At 42.5% G+C, this 18462-nt stretch overlaps 1 protein-coding gene across 1 annotated transcript in view; it reads right to left on the bottom strand.

The window, feature by feature from the left end:
- LOC144764166 (A.superbus venom factor 1-like) overlaps nt 1-18462 on the bottom strand; it is a 1132054-nt gene that overhangs the window by 435746 nt on the left and 677846 nt on the right. The gene's annotated exons all lie outside the window — the stretch shown is intronic.

An 18462-nucleotide genomic window follows, 5' to 3' on the forward strand; every position in this document is an offset into this window, starting at 1 on the left:
CGTGTGGAGGGTTCCTTCGGCAACCATGGCGAGTGGCATTGTAAAGGAAAAGAAAGAGCCTCAGGGGGGGGCGCATGGGAACATTGGATTACTTCATTACGAAAGCCTTCAATGTGATTGCCCAGGAGATTGAGGTAACGGAACGATGGTTATCACTTGGCCCAGGGTCAGCGAGGTGTCTACCAGAGGTTGGGCAGCTACGGGACTTACTATCACCCCAGGCTAGCAATAATATCATTTCTGACGATCTGCTGCTGCTGGGTAACGCCACTTTGAACATGGTGGGGGATTCTATGTCAGAAAATAAGTCAATGGACCAGGCATTCTGTCCAACAACCGGATCGCAGACTACCCCCCACAAGGCCAGAAAGGAGACACCAAAGTACAAACTACGCCCTAAAAACAAGAAAAGGGCAGTGACTCAGCAAAAGGAAAATTGCTCTCCTGCAGCAAGGCCAACAACATCGGTCCCAGAGGGAAACAAATAATGTGGAGGTGGAGATGGAGTCTGTGATGGAGTCTGAGATAGCCCCAGTGACCACAAATACCCCTGACTTCTCTGAGGTCCCCGTGGTTATGCTAAATAGTGCCTTTTGGGAGAAAGTTGGGACTATTATAGCTGATTGTCTAGCGCCCTTAATGAACAGAATGTCAGCTATCGAAACAAATATACTAACGCTCACTAATGTTATTAATCAGATATCTAGGGATCTAACACTACTGGGTCTCCACTCCCAACCCCTTCTTGTACGAATCCTGGAAGTGGACCAGGGCCCACATTTGACCTGCTGAGGGCCCAGGCAGCCAGGAGCTCGCCGCCAGCTAAGTCCGGGTCTGCCACGCGCCGCTGGGTTCAGGGGGCTGGGAGCTCGGCACCAGTAAAATTGGGACCGGTCATGAACCAGTTAGATAGGTATGCCCAAAGTAGGGACAAGCCCAGGCATGCTCAGAACGTTGCCCCAAATCCCCAAGGCTCCACTAAAACAACAGGTATGAAAATTGATTTACCCCCGGAATGTGGCCCTTTTGTTGTTGTTCTGGTAGGGGTACCAACGATCTCGACTGTTATTGAAGAGTCACATGCCTCCCTAAAAAACAAAGTTACTGACTGGCTCAATAAAAACAGACCATTACCACCGAACGTTAGGAGTGAAATCCTGCACGTTCGTAGGGTAGCATGGGTGGGCCATAGAACCAAGGACTACACGGGGGACTGTATTTTAATTATCTTCCGGGACACACAGGTAGTGTCTCACATATGTCAGTGGTCACAGCCTTCATGCGCATCAGCAATCCAGTCCCTCCCCCTCTTGCATTTTTACCCCTGGGCCCCAGCACCAGAACTAGCATGGAATTCAACAGGCCCTTTAATAGGGACATGCTCTAGTCAGGGAAGACCTAGAGAACAACAGTCAACTGAGGCTCTTCCCCTGCACAACAGATTTAGTTTCCTAGACATGGTGGACTGACTGAGACCGAGTCAACCGGAAAATAACAATGGGGTACCAACAGATGCAGACTTCGAGGCAGAGTTGGAAGTTGGGGTTGTTCGAGGTTGTGGGCTACAGGAAGAACTAGGTGAAAACAATGGAGGAAGTGGGGAGGCAGTTACCTTGACCTTGGCTCCTGCAAGTAAATGTTCGTATGCCCGGGAGCCTGTGCTACTCCCCACTGGGAGGGGCAAGCTCTCGCCGATTCCCGTGGGTGTAATAGGTTTGCCTGAGGTGTTAAATATCGATCTAAATTAGAGGGGAGCTCAGGGCCCTAATGTAGTGGCAATAACATTATTATCCTGGAACCTGGCAGGACTAATCAACAAACTCTCCTGTCCAGATTGGGGATCCTTTGTGGACGAAAATGATGTGTGTCTGTTCCAAGAGATCTGGGCAAGAGAGGAGCAATTCAGGGTGGGTTTTGCTTCCTTTTTTGTCCCGGCACTCTGGGGAGGGAGAGGCCGTCCTTTGGAAGGCCTTGTAATATGGGTGGCATCCATCTGGGTTGTAAAGCCTCAGTACTCAACACTAATTCAGGAGACATCCAATGTGTGGTTCTTACCTGGCCAAATGCTTATAAATTAGCAGGGATTAACGTCTACTCACGTCCCGTTAGTGTAGGCAGAGAGTCCGGCACTATCAGTGATCTTTCCACTTTTATAGCTACCATTCCCAAAGACTGCTATACAGTGGTAGGGGGCGATCTGAACTGCCACTATGAGCCTCTAGAGGACCTCAATGAAGGTGTTCTAATGACTGAGGATGACCATTGGTCGATACCTATGACCCAAGCTCCGTTTGCTCGGGCATGGTCTCCACTAGCCATACAGGTCACGGCTCTTACTATCACTCACTCATTACGTGCTTGTAATGGTCGTACCCCTTCGGACACCCCAGCCAAATGTACTTACAATAAAATGCGACAGACATCACAACTCGACTACATTTTATTGAAAACTAGGCTGTGGCCAAAGGTGATTGAATTCACCGTGATCCCCAGAATGGACAGTGACCACAATGCCTAACTCTAGAAATGCGAATTATGAAAAAATGATGCCACGGTATTTCCTTCAAAAAGTTAATAGTTACGAAGACAAAAACAATTAATTATTTGTCTCATCACAACATGAATTGTATGATATATTTCTTTATTCTATTTGTCGTTCATCCATTGGTTATTACCAATATATACAAAAATTAAACACAGAAAAAGTAAAACAGAACAAAAAATTCAATTTGTCAATTCTTTTTTTAAGATCCTTATTCATTTTACGCGTTGTTTTTACAAATCCAGCACACCTGTGCTTATCCAGATATCACTTTTATCTTAATCACAAGCCTGTGATCAAATCACCAGCATATGCGGGGAGCGTAAACCCTCGTCAATATAGGAATTACGAGCCAGAGTCTCCTATTAGTCTCCGTGAGTCCAGGTGTGCTGGATATAGGAATTTCTCCTTGGCGGGATCATATTTCCAAATTAATTGTCAGCAATGGACGACTGTATCCGAAAGTGAATTTAGTTTTTGAGTTTTTTGGATAATAACCGTTTGATCATATAAATGAACTTTGTTGCCCTTTGTCCTGATGAGGCCTAAAACTGTTTGAAAGGCCGAAACGCGTCGACAGTTATTAATTTCGACACCATTATTGAGTTGGAGATTGTGTGGATTTATTTACCAGGAGCATTATTTGGTTTTGAAGCCACAAAAACCTGTTTTGCTGCTTTTTTGCTCCCAGTCGTTTCTGGTGTTCGAAAAGGAAATCAGGCTAAGAAAAGACATTGCCATTCTTTCCTTGTAAATAATATCATTGGGCTTCTCACACAACCCTTGGATTAAGGGTCCTCAACAATAGAATAATTGGACTACTTGTCACGTCATTCCTTACAAGATTAAATATTGTTTGGCTTGCTGATTTGTAAAAACAATGCGTAAAATGAATGAGGATCTTTAAAAAAGAATTGACAAATTGAATTTTTTGTTCTGTTTTACTTTTTCTGTGTTTAATTTTTGTATATATTGGTAATAACCAATGGAAATAGAATAAAGAAATATATCATACAATTCATGTTGTGATGAGACAAATAATTAATTGTTTTTGTCTTCGTAACTATTAACTTTTTGAAGGAAATACAGTGGCATCATTTTGTCATAATTCGCTATCTTTACCCAGATGCCTTTGTGTTTACCGGGTACCCCCTGTTATTAATAATAACTCTAGAAATGGCCCTGCCTAACCTCGGGGGGAGCAGAATTACCAGGATGGGTGATGGCGATAACAACAAACTCACCCTGACAAACAATAGGTGTAGATTCAGATGGTCTAACCTCAGGGAAAACCCAGAGCAAATGGCGAAACTTTATAATCTGGCACTCCCAGTTCTGTCTGAGGTTGCTGCCCTTGTCAACCTGCCATCCTCTGTGGATTCCTTTTCACAGCTCGAGGTACTCATCGGGGAACTGGTAACTAGCCTAGCTGAGGTACTGAATCCCAGGGCGCCCAAGACGGGCAAGAGGGTATCCTGCTCCTCCTGGTATAACAAGGCATGCAGGAGGGCCAAATCTGAGTTGTTGATGGCCATTAAGGATAATAATAGAGAAGTAATAAAAGAAATGAGGGCTTGTTATAAAAGGCTAATCACGAACTCAAAGGCCGAGTGGGACCAGGATAAGTGGGCAAGTTTATCTTCTGCTTTAGATACTAAGGATTTTAAAACATTTTGGTTCATTATCAACACAGGTACGGGACAACCAAAAGCAGCACTCAAACCCAATCTAGCGCCACAAGTATGGGAAGACCACTTTCGAGCTCTCTATTCTAGCGTGGTCCCCACTGACGAACACACCACCCCTTTTACCTTTGTCCAGTTTATCCCCCAACCAGAGGAGTGTGAGATCACGGAGGCCGAGGTGTGTCTTGCAATTATCAAACTGGCCACAAACAAAGCACCGGGCCTGGATAAACTCCCAGGTGACCTGTTCAAGCATCTACCAGAAGTATGGGGCCCGTATCTTAAGGTATTATTTAATGCAATTTTGAGTGTCATGGCTCTCCCCACTACTGGGCTGGGAGCAGAGATAGTTCCTATCTTTAAAAAGGGCTCACCTCTGCTCCCATCCAAATATAGACCCATAAGTCTTTTCGATGTGCCACAGAAGATCTTTGCAAGACTTATGTTGGACCGGTTACAGGACTGGATGGAGGAGTTTGCGATACTCAATCCTTTTCAGGCGGGGTTTAGAAAGAACACCTCCACCATGGACCAAATCTTTAGTTTAGTGCCTTTGCACAGGAAAACGGTGTGTATTGAGGGTGGCAGCCTCTACATGGTGTTCATCCACCTCCGCACTGCATTCGATCTTGTACCCAGGGGCAAACTCTGGAGTGTCCTTTTTGAGCTGGGCGTTCCCATCCATCTCCTTTCAGTCCTGGTGAGGCTCCACGAGGACAACGTAGCTCAAGTTAGATGCGGGAGGAGTGGTGAATTGACATCCAGATTCCCCGTTGACGGGGGGTAAGGCAGGGCTGTGTGCTTGCACCGACCCCGTTTTGCCTCTACGTCAACGGGGCAATCGCGCACCTGAATGGTGTCCAGAACAATGATGCACCCAAGCTGGCAGGGAATAGGGTGCCGGCGATAATGTTCGCTGACGACACCCTATTGCTCTCCAGAACCCCAATGGGCATACATCGAATACTGGATGGGTTTGTTGATTTCTGTACCATTCGGGGTTTGGAGATCAACTCAACTAAAACAAAATTCATGATCTTCAACCCACCTAGAATTACAAGACCTAATCCCACTCTAGGCAGTGCAAGATTGGAAAGGGTAAGCACTTTTGTTTACCTAGGGGTAACGAATAATGAGAGCATGTCGTGGGGCCCACAGCAAATTAAATCCCAATTAAAACTTGCACATCTATCGGGTGGGATCCTCAGACAATCCAATCTGTCAACTATTAAGCCTCTTGGTTCGCCACTGGAGGTTTACAGATCCCAGGCCAGAGGCGCTAGTATGTATGGTGGAGAGCTATGGGGACATTGTAATCAAACACATATCATCAGGGTGGAGAACAACTTTCTGCGGCACTTGTTGGTCCTCTCCCCTAGCACCCCGTTGCTCCCATTAAGATTTGATATGGGGATCACGGCAATTGACGAGGAGTTACCCTGAAACCATTAAGGTATTGGCGCAGGTTACGGGCTACACCAGAGTTTGCCAATTATAGGCTGGAGCTCAGAGAAATACTCAGTTGCGCGTGCAGATCCAAATTTCTTTGGCTCACTCATATTAAGGAGGAATGCATTAGGCTGCGAATGCCTGTCCTATGGACTGACCCAGAGCAGGGCTGTAAACAGATCTCAGGCAACATGCTCACGAAAATATACCGACCTGAGAACCTAAAAGTGGATCTGAGTAACCCGAATAACGGCTCAAGAATTGCTATCTTCGTGCTGGTCAAAGATTTTTTACTGCTTTGAACGCTTTTTAGATATTATCTATCCTGTTGTAGCTAGACAATTGTTTGTGCAATGGAGGCATGGTGTTTTACCTTTAAGGACATTCACATGTAACAGGACATTGTCAGCACCAAAAAAATTGCCCTTCTTGTGATTATGGCTGTGAAACTGAGACACATGTATTCTTTTTTTGTCCTGCCTACCAAAATCCGGGGAAGTACTGGCTCAAGCCGCTCTGCAATAATATTGGCTTCCAGCAGTGTGAGCACGCGCTCAGACTACTGAAAACTGATACCGCGGGACCAATTGTATTTGCTGTCTTGCACTTTCTGGCTGCTATGTGGCGCATTCGAAGAATTTTAATAGGCCATGGTTAACCCTGGCCAGCGCGCCTAATGATTCATTGTGCGGTGTATTCTTCTCTTTAATCAATCAATCTATAATCTCTGTCGTGTTCTAAACTTTATTAGAAATGTGACAATTATTTGCTATGAGAATCTTTGGTTGTGAATTATAAATCTGTGCTTCTATGGTATTTTTTATCGTAAGAAAGATTTTATGATGATGATGAAATGGCAATCCAAAAAAAAAAATTATTATTATTCCAACTTTTTGGTTCATATATATAATTTAATAAACCATTTTTCAAACAAATTGACTATGTATCATTTGTGAATATCTTTTTTCACACATATATATATATACACAACTCATACATATATATACAATATACAAACAAACACATTTATAAACAGACAACAAAAATATACATATAGCCTTGAACCTTTTTCAAGGTTCTATGCCCTTAAATTATATCAAAAGGATGCTTTTTCAAACAATTATAAAAAGACATTCCTTATAAGCAGGTCACTACGAAACAAAATAGGAGTAAGAGAGGTATAATCCCTTTAACCTCTATTCTTTTTTAACTCCTTTTAGTTCATTTATAATTTTCACAATTTTATAACGGTGCCTTCAAAAACTGTATTTCCTACATTAGACAGAAGCTGATGAAACTGGGAGAGACGTCCAGGAAATGTATCATGATGTAGCTTTCTACATTGCACCAACACAAAAGGGGTCTGTGCACGTGTGTAGAAGTCTTCAGTTCATACACTACCTTGAAAAATTGCTGAGGTAATGCATGTTTACCACACAGCAGCTTAGAAACAGAGACAATTACTGTTCTGTGTTTCCAAGCTCTGCTGCCAGCAAAACATGCATTAACTGAGAGATGTATCAAGCTAATACATGTGCAGAAGATACCAAAAAGAATAGCACAGACCCATTCTGTGCTGATGGAGCACAGACAATGACATTATGATAGGTTTCTCAGGCATCTGTTGAATCTACTACATGACTTCAGTTCCAGAGATAGGTTTGGTCTGGCAGAACCTGTGCCTTTAGACTGAAACAATTATTTGTGGCGAAACCCATGTATCACTTTAGCCTGTGCAGCGTGAAGTGTCATTTACACTGTTTCACCGTGGCTGTTTTTATGCATTAGATAGCTGCTGTTTGAAAGTGAATAACTCACATTGCATGGAAGTCTGATACAATATCGATGACAAGGATATTGTGTGAACAGAAAATTGTGTCAAAAATATCGAGGACTAAGCTATCGGGAAGGTAAGTGCAAATAGGTAAGTATAGATTTACGATTCCCAACTCCACATCTATATACCTTGAATATATATATTGTCAAGGTACTCATATGTGGAATTAAATATAGTAAAACTTTACTTTCCCATAGAAACTCACATTCACCATATTTTTGTTTTCGATATTCTTGACACACTATTTTATCCTTGCGATATTTTTCTTCTATATTTTGTCCAAACACCCATTCCAATATGGGCCATATTATCAAGAAAGGGCGATACATTATCGACACTTTTATCGGCAGAAAACTGCCGCTAAAGCAGCGATAATGGGCTTGATAATATGCCCTTGTGAATTCCCATAGAAGCCCAGGTTAACACCAGAACCTGGGTTTCTATAGGAATTCACAAGGGCATGTTATCAAGCCCATTATCGCCGCTTTAGTGGCAGTTTCCTGCCGCTAAAAGTGGTGATAATGTATCGCCCTTTCTTGATAATATGGCCCACTATTCTGTAACAGACATGCCACACCTACAAGAAATAGTTAGATCAGGGAGTGTGGAGCAAGAGTGAGGAATGTATGCAACACTAGTGTACCTGACGGGAAGTGAGTTATTGTTGTTGACTCCACCATCAGTCCAGCACGCATCTCACTTTGATGTGGTGGCGTGACTTTGATCATTGGAGCGCTATTCAAAAGAGCTCTCACATTTTGCGGTCACTAAATGACATTCTGACACTAACAATTAGAGCATCGGGGGGTTAATGCTTTCAAGGAAAGAAAACACATATGAACTGGAAACTTAGAAAAGTTACTTCATAATGACTGTTGAATATTGCAAAAACAGAAACAGGACTGTAGTGTTTTGGTAAAACAAGTTGCATGACTCCTTGTTGGACTGGAGTTCTGTCTTTAAATCTACGGTGCCTATCTGCAGAATAATCCTTTTTACACGATAACCTGATAAGGCTAAAAGATGGGATAGTGTGTAACTATTTAACATTTAGTTTCAATTATTATTTGCAGATGGTCTTTTTATGGTTGTGCAACATTGGTTTCCTGCGAGTCTCTGTGAGAAATGCAATAGATTGAAAAGAAAAATCTTTAAAATTTGTCGCACTGTGTGTATTTTTTTAATTTATTGTTGCTCTACATATAAACTATTGTATGCTATACCACATGAGCATCTGATTACAACCATTTAATTATTATTTAAGAAGCAGCCAAGCTGATATATCAATGGGTAGTGCATTCCTTTTGAATGGATGTTATGCATGCACAGTCATTGTTGCTGCAGCGTCAATAATGGGAAATGTACGAAAATTCTGATGCAAAGAATTCCTGCAAGAAGTGAAGCTCAAATGGAGATTGGGTACTTTAACATATTCAGCCGGTGTATGATATCTGGTTTAGAGTGTTTGGTTTATGGGGTTTTCTGAATTACCTTCAATCATGCACATATTGTTAAATGTGATGTATGTATGGAGATTGCATATAAGAGCTATCTTTGTGCAATTAATGCTAATATGCTCGTCTGTTTAAATTTGAATGTGCTGCTGGCATGCTGCCAATTTGGTTGTAGTTTAGGCTACGAGGGATACGGCTCTGTTGCAGTATGTGCTATATGAACGTAAAGTGTATAGGAGTATGAGATTTGCGGTCAATATGGAGAGATTCCCTGCAGGTCTTATAATGTGTTTTGTGTTTACTGACTTGCAACTGGAAGATGTATTAGTTAGTTTGCAATTTGAAGGTGTGTGCATTACTATGATATGATGCGTACAACAATTGTAGAATGTTAATGCGCTGAGGTAAATTTGTATAAGGTGAAATATGATTAAACCCTCTCTCATTAGTTTGTGCTGTTATAGGGATTCTGCTCAGACACAGAATTGTGCACAGAGACTTAGGACATCAGTGAATTAGGGTGTGCCAAAACTCACCTTAGTACCCAAATTCCCCTACTAGACTAGCAATCAGTGTCACATTAGCTCTTCGTCCTATAGCAAAGAAACCAAATGATTAGACAACCTAGAACATGCGACTAAGGACCATCTCAGGAATGGTGGGAAGTGAGAACACTCTTTTGTTATACGTTCATACCAGTCCACAACAGGAGTAAAATAGAGACACGGTAAGGTTAAAATGTTTATTTTAACGACGTGATCTCAAGCTCAGTATTTTAGTCAACATAAGCATACATATGATTAAAAATAATACTGTCAGCATGTTTACAATCCCATAAAATACAAAAGGAGGAATCATATTACAATGATAGTGCAAACAGGTGATGAAAGCGCCTAGTTTAAGCACCCTCCCTATTTAGGAACTATGTATTACAAAACTATAGAAGGTCTCTTGAGCTTTCTTAGGGGGACCCCATTTACCTGTCCGCTTAGTAAGTGTAAATTACATCAGGATTGGTCAGTCTCTCTGCATGCCTGGAATCTTCCAAGTGTGTTCAATTCTGGCAAGTGTGCTATGATAAAGGCGCTAGAATCCTACTCGGCTTGCAGCTGCCAAATTGTTGTGTCTAGAATGTGCTACACGGACACGCTGATAAATAGGCTCGCACGTTATGATAACCTTGGTGGCTCAGCAATCACTGTACAGACTGGGGGCACGATGTATGTCTAGAGATGTCGAAAAACAAACCTTTTCTCATGTATAGACCTTAGTGAAAGCTAACTCTGAAAAAACAGCTAAGCAGTGTTGTGTGCAAAAAGCAGCAAAAGGTAAAATGGCTTTTAAACTCCTAATAAGCCATGCTAATTTAACATGCACGCAGAAAGAGGCCCATGAACCACACTACAGCGCTATGCATTTGTAGACTTTGAGTGTAATGGCATGCCTGCTAATGACGCAGGCTAAAGACTTGATCGTGCAGGCCATCAGTTGATGGTGAGCTCATGACTGCTTGCATGTTGGTCCTTGTATGTTGTTAATGGCAAATACTAGGTAGGATAAGTGATCAGGTCTGAGGGGGAGCCACAGATTTACAGGCCATTGCCATGTTTGTGATTTGCAAATGCATCTTGTCCTGTGACTTATATTTGGCTTGAGGTTTAGATAGCCTCTGGTCATGAAGATTTGCAAGGTTTACTAAAATCTTTGCAAAGTTTCTGCTGCTGCTTTTGTGTCTTTATATATTTGCAGGGTTTTCTGGAAAGTAGCAACATTCATTAGTTGAGTGTTGGTTAAGGGGTTGGTGTTTGAATGATGGTGAAGTAATTGTCCTAGTCCTGTTCCATTTTTCTTTATTGTTTTTGTGGAAAAGGAGTTGTGTAGTATATTGTGTATGCCCCATTCTGTGCATGAGTGAGACAGTGTCTGGAATGGTGAGAGTGGCTGGTGATGAGATGGAATGTTGATGTGAGTGATGGCTTATGCCTGGCAGTTATGGGTTGAAGGGAGGATGAAGGCATGAGCAGCGCTAAAAACATATTGGGCTAACACGTAATAAAAATATTTTCATTTTCTACCTAGGTGTCTCCAGACACATCTATGATGAAGCTTCCACCAAACTTAAAGTGTTTAATGCAAAGCTTTTCTTTTTGAATTAATGTTTTTAAAGTGAATAGTTTGGTTCGGATTCTAGGGTGAAATCTTTAATTCCATGTGCTGATCTTAATGTAGAATATTATATCTGAAATCCATCTTAGATGTGAACTGATTGTTTAAAACACAGTTTTAATTTGAATCTTCGTCATATGTTGAATGTATAATGGCGAGAATCATTTAATTCACAATACTGTTTGTATGAGTAAACTTACTTTTTGCAATACTTGCTGCTATGTATAACTTGTGGAATAATTGCCTTATAGATTTCAGAATTTGGTTGCAACAGTGATCTTTCTGAATAGAGTGACTTTTAATCATCAAAAGGGTAATTCGAAATATGTGTTTTCTCTGGAAACCTTTCACTTGCAAATGTAATTACAAACCAGCATGTCGTTTTATGTAATGGTTTCATTCTTTAAAGTTTCATTTTAAAATAATTAATTGTTGCATTTTTCCTTTTTCTAATACCTATTTCATTGTGAAATATTTTATTTAAAATATTCGTATAACTGAAAAAAATAAATTCAACTGGAAACCCTTTCAATTAGAATGCTGGTTTTGATATCAGTCCTTTGACTTGCAGTAATGAATTCAATGTCAAAATGTAATTTGAAAAGTTGGCATATGGGTGAATGTTCCGAACAAGTTCTTGCCGAAAAAATGGACCTAGGAACACTATCGATAGTAAATTGACCTCCCATGGGATGTTGTCAGATCCATTGGAAAGAACATCCCGGGAAAATTGTGGACCTGGGAATAACAGCAAGGAAAGTGCAGATACAAGTCGCACCCTAGACTCTACGAAGGACAAGTCAATAGAATATCATATATCTGGCAAGGGGATGGTGAAAAACACTCTCCAAGAAGGCAGAAAGGGATCTCATAACATCAATGACTATAAGAACACGTTGCCAAACATTGATCTGCCACCAGAGTCCGTACCCTATGTTGCTGTCCTTACAGTGGTTCCAGAGCTAGAAAAGGGCTGGGCTGAATCGTACATGGAACTAAAAAATAAAACGATTCAGTGGTTGAATACAAATAGATCCCTCCCCTCTTACATGCACAGCCAAATCTTGTTTGCACGGAGAGTGAGTTGGGTGGGTAGAAGAACGAAAGATATAGCGGGTGACTGTATAATTATTAATTTTAGAGATAACAGGGTTCTCAGTTATATTTGTGAAAGGCCTTCTCATACCATGAGAACCAGTATCCGGGTTTTTGACCTCAACTATTTCTATCCCACCTCATTATACAAAGAGAATACTGGTTCTCAGGGAAAGACAAGTGATAGGGGATCTCGCCATGGTAACGCCAGTAACAGAATAGGTAATGAAGAGCTGGGACTTGTATCGAGCATCACCCTCAGAAATAGATTCAGTACGCTAGACTTGGAGAATTGACTGACTACACATAGGACTAATCAGCACAGTGATATTACCTTGGATGTGAGGGCTGAGTGTATGCAATCCCACAACAACAAAAAGAGAGGTAGGGAAAATGAGGAAACACTCTTAGTCCCCGGTTACGCTTATTTAAACAAGAAAAGAGTGTCCAAAAAAAAATCAATTTTGAGTACAAAAGGAGCAAAAACAATGAGTATATGACCCCGCTCAGGTCAGTATGGAAAGCCCTCACTCACCACCCTGGTTGGTGACATGCTTCATCATAGGGCCCATTGGAGAGGAAGAGTGCCTCCCCAGTGTGCTTCAACGCCAGATCTACTGCGGAGCAGGTTTTTGTGAAATAGACGTGAAGTGAGTGATTTAGAGGTGATAGTGATGGTTAAAAATGTCTTAAGTGTCTCAAAAAATATATTATATTGTTTGATCACTTTGACAGATTAAAAACAATGTGGGAAAATAGTCCAAATAAATTGTTTGGTTATTTCCAAAAGATTAATAGTCAGTCAACATGTTTCTGCCTTGAAACGGTGTGAATTTACCAGGCATTCATCAGGACACATGTGTACTAAACCCTGGTGGTATGAGCACTCCTAGGCCCACCCTGACCTAGGGACGTGAAAGTCAAAATCGTGTTAAAAAAGTGCATGTAGAAGGAGAGAACTACTCCTGTGGTACTCCCGATTAGGGAGACCTCAAGGTTGGTGTGTATGCACCTGTTGAAAAAAGGGACACAGACATACACATAGAGAGACAAGACAAACGATTAGAAGATGTTCTATGCTCATAGGTATATCTACAGTGCTCCAGTTGTAGTGAGAGGACAGTGGATGGCGGTATAGCAATATTGTTAACACCATACCATGTCCCTGGGGAGAGATTACGCTATATAAAGGGGTGCAGTGGACTACAGGTGGTCAGCAGTTGTCGAGTAGCCCTTGCTTTGATGCTAGCCCGTGTAAAATAAAGGATCAATGGACCTCAATGGCCAGTGACCCCACCTAAAAAGACACAGAGGCCGGGAATAAAATGTCTCACGATATAGATTTATTCCTACTTGGTCAGATGTTATCGTGGTTCCCATCTTTAAAAAGGGTGACAGAAACGAACCCAACTGTTACCATCCTATTTCCTTACTGGATTCGTTAATGAAAGTGGTGGGGAGGGTTATTTTAAATAAATTGCAATCCTGGGTGGAAGAGACAGGTTTACTTTCAAAGTTCCAATACGGCTTTAGGACAGGACTAGGAACCATTGAACAGGGATTAAACTTAGCTCTAATTATAGGTAAATATGTATTAGCTAAAAGGGAAAAACTTTTTTAACGTTTGTCGATTTAAGTTCAGCTTTTGACTGCTTCAGTCATGACAAACTCTGGAGCACCCTGAGTGAGATGGGTTTTGATCCAAACCTGCTGCTATTCATTAAGGAGCTATATAGGGGAGCAGGGGCGAGGGTCCGGTACGGGAAACGGGGAGAGTGTACAACTAAATTTAATATTAATAAGGGAGTGAGACAAGGTTGCATATTCGCCCCGTTCCTGTTTAACCTCTATATAAATAGTGTAGGCTCATTTTTGGCCTGGGACAGGCAGGACTATCCTCTGATTGAGAATGAACCAGTCCCATTTTATTATATGTGGATGACGCGGACACAGATAGGCCTGCAAAGAGCAGTTACTAAATTCGCAACTTTTATGATGGAAAGAGACCTAAAAATAAACAAAAGTAAAACCTTTACTATGTGCTGTGGGATGAAAAAATGAAACACATCTAAAATGTTCATTGATAACACGAAAATAGATGCCACAGACAGATTTTCCTATTTAGGTATTAATTTTGATAAATCGGGCTCGTGGACATCAGCTGTAAATGTAAGAAAACTATGTTTCTCTAGAGTGATAGGCGCAGCTCGGAATTTTTCAAAGAAACTGGGCGGCCGACCAGTCCCGGTGTTGGTGGATATTTATAAGTCCAAATGTGTATCTACCGCGACATACGGGGCGGGGATTTGGGGAATAGCTAATGACCAAAAAATTCAGTGTAGCGAGAACGAATTCTTCCGCTACCTCCTAGCTGTCCTGGGTTCCCCTGCTACATTTGCATGTCATAAAGAACAGGGCATGCCTTATATTTCAGACATTATTAAAGTTAATCCCCTTCTTTTGTGACACAAGGTGTGTTCCTCAGATGAGCCCGGTTTTAATAGAGATGTGATTAAGGACTGTCTCAAATTGAAAGGGTCCAGCATTCAATGGATTAAATACGTAAAAGAACTGTCGTACGACATCGGCCACCCGGAATACTTTGAATCTCCAACTCGTTTAGAAAGTATATTGAGGAAGAACCTAAAATTAATATGTTTAAACTATCTAGAAAACAAGCGTTGGCTTTCTGAAAAAGAAAAGCCTTCAGTTATGGAGAATCATCTGATGTTACAGTGTAATGGTATTCAACCCTATTTGGTACTGGTTCAGGGATGATATCCACGCATGCTGTTAACTCGTTTCCGCGGTGGGTCCTTTTTTAGAATGATTACCTTCCCGGAGATAAACTCATGGTCCAAAAACTTGTTACCATGCCCGTGTGACAAGGTTTCCATTCAATCTATGTTACACTGTACCTTCTTCTGTAAATTCTATGACCTCCCCAGGAAGAGATTTTTAATACCTATTTTAAAGAAGTGGGAATTTCGACAATGTAGAACGGCATATTTGAGGCTTAAAATATTAGAGAATGAATTGATTATGTTTGCTGTATCGTCCTTTCTAAAAACTGTTATTAGATATAAGAATACAATGCACTAATTCTCTAGTCTTCACTAAATGAGTTCAACATTCTTGTGTAAATAACATACCCAGCTTCTTATTTTTTAACATTGATCTTGGTTTAAGAAGGATTTGGTAGATTATTGTACATGTAAATATGTTTGGTATATTTTATTATATTTATTGTGCTTTTATGGTTTTTAAGAAACAAAATTGAATAAAGTTATTTTTGATTTGATTTGATTTGAGTTCTTGTTCAACTTCCCTGTGAACACATCTCTTTGTTCCTCATGACCACTGTGTCCTGGCAAGTTTGTCACACCAGCACAATAGACACCTGGGCAATGACAAGCAGCACCCTGCTACTACCTGCCAGACGGCATAAACATGGGTATGCCCAGATGTGAGTTCTGTGCTCTCTGTTCCCCATAGATGAAATTAGATTTTACTACTTTGTTCCCCAGAAAGGAGAAATCAGACCAGGGTTTCTTTTGTCTCTGTTCTGTTGGTTTTTGTACGGCAGTCTTGGCTGAACTGTTTCAGATTTGCATTAAGAGTGGTCTCTGTCTGTAGTGACAGAAAGCGAGCATATAATGAACAACAATGTGGTCAGAATACTTACCAGCAGTTGAGATAAAATCAGTCATTCCACCCATCTCATATTTGATTTCTCATCGAGACACCCCATGCGCGTGGGTGGGCCACATACTGTGCGAAAGGGATTACAATTTAGATGGGGTGGGTGGAATTTGCGAAATTGCCTTTCGCAAAATATTGCGAAACGGCATAAAATCTCCGCGAACATGCAGAATTTCGCGTGCTCACGGGGATTTTGGGGGCGGGGCTTCTTTGCGAGTTCACATGCCTCTCTTCTGTTTATAAAAGGTCAGAGACTGATCAGTGCAGCAGACGAGGAGAAAGAAGCTCCTGGTCACAGAAACCGCACACGGACTGCGCCCGTGAAGTCAAGGATGCAAATGCCTCCATCAAGCATCACAGCCAATTTTCGAGGGTAGATATGAGGAGAAAGCACACCTGCCAGCTATGACGAAGCTCACGATTCCTTTGGGCCGATCAATCAGCCAATGAATTTGAGCTTGAACTCGGGCACCCGCTCCATCTATACCTGCAAGTGCTTTCCCTTCAGGTCTAACCCTTGTGACAGAAGCATCGCGCCAGAATGAACCCTGCTATGCATCCATCCAAGAAGACGCCACCGTTCTGTGCGACACTTCCACTCAACTGGAGTACCCTCCACTGGCCAATCAGCAAGTGCTACCTCGCTGGGCAAACGTATAGTGCCCTTCCTACACTACAGCTGCGCAAAGGGCCAAAGAGCTGTCTCCAGTGTCAACGCTTGTGCAACATTGCCATCGCGCCGAAGAGCACCAGGGTCCCTTGAGTGAGCTGTGGGTAAAGGGTGGAAAGACGGTGCACACCGCCAGTATGTGTGGCGGGACCAAACGGGCGGGGCGTGCTTCTATGCGAGTTCACATGCCGCTTGTGTTCATAAAAGGTCAGAGACTGATCAGTGCAGCAGACGAGGAGAAAGAAGCTCCTGGTCACATGAACCGCACAGGGACTGCGTCCAGGAAAGTCAAGGATTCAAAGGCCTCCATCAAGCATCACAGCCAATTTTCGAGGGTAGATATGGGGAGAAAGCAAACCTGCCCAGCCACGACACAGCTCACGATTCCTTTGGGCCAATCAATCAGCCACTGAATTTGAGCTTGAACTCGGGCACCGGCTCCATCTATACCTGCAATTGCTTCCCGTTCAGGTCTAACCCTTGTGACCGGAGCATCGCGCCAGAATGAACCCTGCCCTGCTTCCATCCAAGAAGACGCCATCGTTCCGCGCGACACCTCCACTCAACTGGAGTACCCTCCACTGGCCAATCAGCAAGTGCTACCTCGCTGGGCAAACGTATAGTGCCATTCCTACACTACAGCTGCGCAAATGGCCAAAGAGCTGAGTCCAGGGACAACGCGTGTGCAACATTGCCATCGCACCGAAGGGCACCAGGGTCCCTTGAGTGAGCTGTGGGTAAAGGGCGGGAAGACGGTGCACACCGCCAGTGTGTGTGGCGAGGCCAAACGGGTGGGGCGGGCTTCTATCCGAGTTCACATGCCTCTTGTGTTCATAAAAGGTCAGAGACCGATCAGAGTGGCAGATGAGGAGAAAGAAGCTCCTGGTCACAGGCACCGCACGGGCACTGCACTCGTGAAAGTCAACGATGCAGATGCCTCCATTAAGCATCACAGCCAATCCTCGAGGGTAGACATGAGGAGAAAGCACACCTGCCCAGCCTCGACAAAGCTCACGACCCTTTTGGTCCGATCAATGAGTCACTGAATTTGAGCTTAAACTCGGGCACCTGCTTTATTTATATCTGTATGTGCTTCCTGTTGAGCTTTAATTTGTGTGACAGGAGCACTGTGCCAGAAAGAATCCTGCCCTGCCAATTATGTAGGAAGATGCTTCCGTTCCGCTGCGGATCGCAGACGTTTTGACAATTTTACGTTCCATGCAGAACGTGAAAATGCCTAAATTTTGTACGTTCCGCGAGCGGAACGGAATTTGCCGCCCACCCCTACAATTTGGCCCTAATGATGAGGCCCTCAAAGCCAAACCAGGCGTGCTTTTGTTTCCATTCATAGGGGATATGGCTTGACCTTTCTAGATGATCTGTTCCCAGTGAAGAAAGTGTGATTTGCATATGATTGAGCCAAATCTGCAGTTGCACGGTGAGCAAGTAAATAATGCACTGAAATATAGCTAAGATGAATTCCAGCAATGACCCATCACTTTTTTGTATTTCACAGTTATCAGCCCTAAGTTTCTTGGCAATGTCTACATATGTCTACATATGGGTCCTGGCCATCTGTGCCACAAAATTCAAGATGCACTGAACCAATAAGGCCAAACAAGGGCAACATTGATTTTCTACTTTGGCATAATAAGTTACAATCAAAGGGTACTTCGCTGCAAATGCTCACAGTCCCCCAAAAGCCACCTCGAATCAACCCTCTTGCCTACGAACACAAAAGTAGTCAGCACCGCATTTTGCTGTCTTCCAAATTCCAAGAAAGTTTCAAAATATCTTAATCCAATACATCCTCTGAGGCTAATTACCAACCCCAACGAAGCTTTGCTTACAATACCAAGCAA

Source organism: Lissotriton helveticus, chromosome 1_1 (genome assembly GCF_964261635.1).
Source record: "Lissotriton helveticus chromosome 1_1, aLisHel1.1, whole genome shotgun sequence".
Classification (NCBI taxonomy): Eukaryota; Metazoa; Chordata; class Amphibia; order Caudata; family Salamandridae; genus Lissotriton; species Lissotriton helveticus.